Genomic DNA, 6,099 nt, shown 5'->3' on the forward strand with positions numbered 1-6,099 from the left:
TCCCTTAGAAATATAAAGAAGAAATAAGTAGGAAAACTGTCAATGCTTTAAAAAGAAAAAAGAACAATGAAAACTCACTACTAGTGTATTATTAGAGCTGAGTGGACTTCATGTGTGGAAGTGAAAGGCAGGTACTTAGGGCAAGAATCGAGATCTGGTTTGTGAAGAGGAGTCAGCCATGCTGCAGGCAGGTGAGGTGTGTGTCACTTTGAACCTTGCAGCAGATACCATGGGCTCTGAGCAGCCTTTCTCATAGCTCTAGTGCCACACAGGCAGGAAGGCCCTTTTCAGAAGGAACCAGATTCCAGCCTGCTTTGTTTGGACTATGTCAGAATCATTTGCTGTCCAGAGAATGAGGAGAGGACCTTTCTTTTACTTGCTTTTTCGAGGCTGGGCCTATGTAGTCTAGAACTTCGCTATGTAAACCAGGCTGGCCTCCAATACAGACAGCCACCTGCCTCTGCCTTCTGAGGGCTGGGACTAAAGGTGTGCACCATCACGCTTGGCAGAGGACCTAAGCCATCTTATATAAACAGCTGTGTGGGGCAGTGCAGGGAGGAGGTGGGAAGAGGAGTGGAATGAGGCCCAGGAACATTTCTGTCTGAAGCACAAATTGATTATGACTATCCACTTAAGACACACCGATCCAGAGGAAATCAACACTGAATCGTATCATCGGTGTAAAGATAAAAAGATGTACATTTATTTCTGTGAGTTACAAGTGCATTGCTGTTCATACTAGCAGGCAGTCTATATAGAATCCATTCTCCATTGCTGTCAAAAACAAGGGAGAAAAACAAAAAAGACGGCTGAGAAATGAAAACCTAACACTAGAATTATCTTTCCTAAGTTATCTTCTGGGTAGCAGTCTCTCTGTGGAAAACAACTCAGAGGTCACAATAGATTTTGCTCAATCATAGGCTGTGACACTTAGACAGTGATCTCTGCACAGAAAGCCTTAACAGTCATGCAAGGGCACAGTAAGTATGGAACAAGGCAAACTTCTCACCAGAGAGCAGTGAGGGGGTCAGGAGGCACTGCACTGGGATAACACCATCAACCCCACAGCACACAGCGCAGGAACAGAATAGAGGCAATCAGTAAAGAGGAGAGAGCTCGAACAGTTACTGCTAGTTTTTTATGACATTAACTCAGCAGTACCAGAAACACCTCAACTTAGCAACAGAACAGAGCCTCATGATGAGAGCTCATGAAGGCTTTATTACAAGTCATTATACTGCTGGAAAGTGGGCTGGAGATGCTGACATGCTGTAAGAGAAGAACTGTACACTTTCTCATTTAAAGACGCAGCGTTCCTCTTGGCTAAATCCCAAGGCAGTGAATGTGGTTATGCAAACAGCCTTCTGTGTGAAAACAGCTCAAGGTATATATGGAGCTCCTCCCTGAACATCTAGGTCAGCTTGCTCTCTACTTCACCAGAAACTTCTAGAGCTCAGTGCCTATACATCTTGCAGCAAAATGACAAGCACAGCTGTTACTTTAAATCTCTGGTTAAGGACAGCACCTAACATGTTGGCAAGTGTACCTCCATTACAGTACAAGAAAACCTGTAGAATAACATTGCCAGTGCAAGGCTTCCTTTCTAGAACAATGATCAATTTTTTAGAAGCTGGGCAAATAGCACATACCTTAAATATGGAACTAACATGATACACAGAAAAATGCCCCCAAAGGACTCCCATGACAGAAGCACATGCCCCTGCAGCCTGCAATACCATCCAGGGATGTCCACAAGCTCCTGCTCTGGGTAGACAGTTACTAGTCAACTGATGAAGTGCAAATTTTGAGCTGTCACTGACTTAAAGTGCCTTATGTAATAGCATTCTTTACTGTAAAGCGAGAGCCAGTGACTGGGGCCAGTTTGGAAAGGCTCTCGCTCTGGTGAGGCTGCATGGTTCGGCAGGATGACATGTAAAGGATTCAGGAGAGGAGGAACCACTGCATCTTTCAAACCAGAAAGCAGTTAGTGACTAAGCAACAGTATGCAGTAAGTGCACTCAATGTGCACACTGCTGCAGGGCACTGGTGCCACCAGGAAGCATCTCTGGACGAAGGGATTCTGTGAAAGTATAAAAGCCACTACTACCAGAAACTGCCCCTCCAAGCGGCTCAAAGGAGTCAGAGTGGGTAAGCTGAGACGGGCTGGAGACAGGACCAGGGGTCAAGAACTGGGAGGAACACCGACATCTGAGCACGTCCAGTCCTCTGAGCCCTTGTCCTGTAAAAAAAAGACAAACTCAGGAGTAAGGATTGAGCCATGTCACAATAACAGTAACAGTACAAAACAGTAAGGTAAAATGTAATGGGAATAAAGAGCCTTAAAAAGGTCACATACATGACATCTCTAACATGCGGGTCCTGAAGGCTGGAATGTGGCCTCATTTCACAGCCATCTTTATCAGACACTCCCCGCCCCCGCCACCCAGACACGGTTTCTCTGTAACTTTGGAGCCTGTCCTGGAACTAGCTCTTTAGACAAGGCTGGCCTCAAACTCAGAGATCCACCTGCCTCTACCTCCTGAGTGCTGGGATTAAAGGCATGTAACCACCACTGGCCGATTTTTCAGACAATTTTTAAGAGTTGAATTAGTACAGTGTGTTGGTCTGAATGAAAATGCCCCTCCATATGGGGGTGGTGTTACCACAAAGTGTGGCCTTGTGGGAGGAAGTGTGTTACTTGAGGTGGGCTTTGAGGTCTCAGAAGCTCAAGCCAGGCCTAGTGGCTCAGTCTCTCTTCCTGCTGCCTGCCAATGTGGATGTAGAACTTAGCTACCTCTCCAGCACCATGTCTTCCTGTATACTGCCATGCTGATAACCGGCCCCAACTAAATATTTTCCTTTATAAGCGTTGTCAATCATGGTATCTCTTCACAGCAATAGAAACGCTAAGACAAGTAGTGACTAAGGGAAGACACATGCCCACATTTAATCATACTCACAGCATTGTTGGCTTCCCCAAATACCCTTCATTAACAATGTAGTACCCTCCACTCCAACAGCCAAACACAAGAGTTTAAAGGATCTTTTCAAAATATTGCCTCTCTACTGAAAAGACCTTCCTATCTTAGAAAGTTCCCTTTCTGCTAGATGAACAGGCAGGACAGTCACCTATGCTTGCAATGGGACGATGGGGTTGCTAGTGCCCAAGTTTTGTCTTACTGAGAACAAACTAAGCCCTGATGGGGAGTGAGAGCAGTAGGCTGGGATACTGAAAGGTAAGAAGCTGTAGCTTCATGCTAGAAGGTGAAATGAGGCACTCAGGTCAATGGCTTGTCATCTTATCTTCTGGTCAACAAAACATCCATCTGTCTGTGCTCAGCAAGACACCTCTCCCTCCCCTCCAGCAGCCTGCATACGGCCGGTCATCTGCAAAGTCACTATAGAAAAACACAAGTCATATCTCTTTTTACTTTTCTGAAGTATGTTTTTACTTGGGAGAGACCATACAATAATCTACTCTCACCATAATGCAGTCTAGTGACTGAGTCAGGGCCGCCAAAGCCCTGAGTATTAGGAGTTCTTGGAGGGCTTGTTCAAGTTCACACTACTGGGGGTACACATGGCCGACACTCAGGCTGCCAGAGTACTCACTGCACAGAACAGGTCAGCCTCGTTAGTAACCATCATTTTGTACTATCTCTGAGAAGAAAAAGCGCTGCCATGTAAGTCCTATGTTGTATCCGATTCTGAAAAGGAAATCTAGTTGGGCTGGTATAGTGACCAAGTGCTTCTAATATTAGGAAGATATTCTCTTTGGAATTTTACTGACTTGATATACTAGCACAAAGATCTGGCGGTGTTGCTTTGATAGGCTGCAAGCAACTTCAGGGATTATGGCTTTCACCTGCCACTCAAGAGACAGGGTGGAGGCCAGATGTCACATGCCTTTAATCCCAGCACTCAGGAGGCAGGACCAGTGTTTTTCTGAGTTTGATGCCAGTCTGATCTACAGAGTGATTTCAAGGTTAGCCAGGGACACACAGAGAAATCCTGCCCCCCTCCTCAGGGTGGGAAGGATATGTGCCATAGGTCAACTAGGCTGACAGGTTAATGAGGCCCTAAAATGCTTTCATCTTCTAGGAAACAAAGGGAGCGGAGGGTAATGCTCTTAGTAATGAACCTGAAAAATGCAACTACCCCCCCCCCAACCTTTCAGCACTGCGCAGGCCACAGATAAACACCTGAAAGCTAGCCCCAGGCAGCAGGTGTTTGAGGATACAACTTCCAGTTGTATGCCCCTCCCTCTAATGTCCCTTTATCTCTCAGCACTCCCTATCCTCAGCTTGGAGCTTGTCTGAGCTCAAAAACATTTCTTCATACTGTTGTCAAGTTCTTAGATCTATGACTAAGACTGAGGAGTATGATCACATGCAAAATGAACCTGAGAAGACCTGTCTGTCAGCATACACTTCAGTGCTACTCTGGATTTTTACTTTTTTTAATTTAAAAAATTATCATTTATTTTATGTGTATGGGTGTTTTATGTGTGTGTACAGTGACCATGGAGCCTGCAAGAGGGAGGAGGATCCCCTGGAACTGGAGTTACAGGTGGTTGTGACCACCATGTGGATGCCATTCCTCTGGCCCCTTATTTTAATGTTAAAGAAATAAACTGTAAGTCAGTATAGACGGCAATTTCTCCTTGAAATGTATAAAATAAATGAGATGGGTTAATAGGTAGACGGCGGAAGAGACAGACTGGTAAGAGGAGAAAATGAGCGCAGTCAAACGACCATGGCACCTGGTGGTGGGATATGAGTATTTACTTAAATTTTTTTTTAATTCTCCAGAATAGTTGAAAATTGCCACTCAAAGCACTGGGAAAATACCAAGCTTTAAGCATATATGGTTCTCCAGCAACTAAACTGCTGTAATAGTATTACTGGTTTCTTGTCAACACCACCTTGTCTGCAGTGGCCACGGACAGGACTGTGTGCTGAAGGCTATCACCAGCTCCTTTCATGCTGCTCCCTTGTTAGTACTTCAGTCCCATCTAGAATGCTTTACCTCACTGTTTTACATTCTAACACAAATTCTATTTTCTCTTATTTTACCATATTCTCCCTTAAGTACCTAAGTTCATGAAGTTCAGTCTAGGAAAATACTGATCCTTCTGAGAGATCAGTCTAGACTTTGCCTCAAGAAAGCTTTTCTCAGTTTCTCTAGCCCATACTCCATGTGTAAACCAGTAACAGTGGTATCTGGCACAGTGACATTTATGGATCAGGTCCATCAGGAGACTCTCTAGCATAAGTACTTGGGCTATTTCTTTTGGATCTGTTTCATCTGGGGAGACAATTGGAAAACTCAAACATTGTGGATTACTTCTTCTGCAGCTGTACTTTATTCAAGAGGGAATCTGCCCAAGAACACAGAACGAACAAGAACTGCAAGATGAACAGAGCTGCCAACAAGGCCCATTCATCCCCTTGAGTACAGACAAGAGGGACAAGTAATCCCTAATAAAACTTGGTACTGTGGTGATGGTGTGATGGAAAGGATGGGAAGGAACATGACTCCTAAAGAGTAAATTAACTTTCAAATAATCTTTAGTTCTAATTTAAAGGATTATGGAAAAGAATACAAAATGATGGACTACCTTGAGTTATAAGACAGAAGATGGAGGGACAGCTAGAGACCAGACTGCTACCATGAACACACAAAGCTTAACAAGAGACCCCTCCTCTCTTTGAAAGCAGTGAAACCACTCATGCTTTCTAGCCAGCACAAGAAGTACTGTGCACTGCACGTTCCGATCCCCAACTGAATCCTTCAAAACATGAAGCCACAGCATCACAGCATGAAATCCATTTCCTTCCGTTTTTTTTTTTCAATTGAGACAGGGTTTTGATGTGGGAATGATTTCTTATTAATAAAGAAACTACCTAGGCCCATTTCATAGGCCAACCCTTAGGTAGGCGGAGAAAACAGAACAGGATGCTGGGAGAAAGAAGCTGAGTCAGTGAGTCGCCATGGTTCTCAAACTCCAGGCAGATGCAGGTTAAGATCATTCCTGGTAAGCGGGCTCGTGGACTACATAGAATAATAGAAATGGGTTAGATCAATATGTAAGAGCTA

General features: G+C 44.4%; 1 protein-coding gene across 2 annotated transcripts in view; it reads right to left on the reverse strand.

The window, feature by feature from the left end:
* Positions 1-638: 638 nt before the first annotated feature.
* Mapk1 (mitogen-activated protein kinase 1) overlaps positions 639-6,099 on the reverse strand; it is a 67,084-nt gene continuing 61,623 nt past the window's right edge. For both annotated transcript variants that reach the window (XM_005370010.2, XM_005370009.2), the window contains exon 9: positions 639-2,239. The gene's annotated coding sequence lies outside the window, so the exon portion shown is untranslated. The remainder of the gene's footprint in view (positions 2,240-6,099) is intronic.

This window comes from Microtus ochrogaster, unplaced genomic scaffold, assembly GCF_000317375.1.
Source record: "Microtus ochrogaster isolate Prairie Vole_2 unplaced genomic scaffold, MicOch1.0 UNK68, whole genome shotgun sequence".
NCBI lineage: Eukaryota > Metazoa > Chordata > Mammalia > Rodentia > Cricetidae > Microtus > Microtus ochrogaster.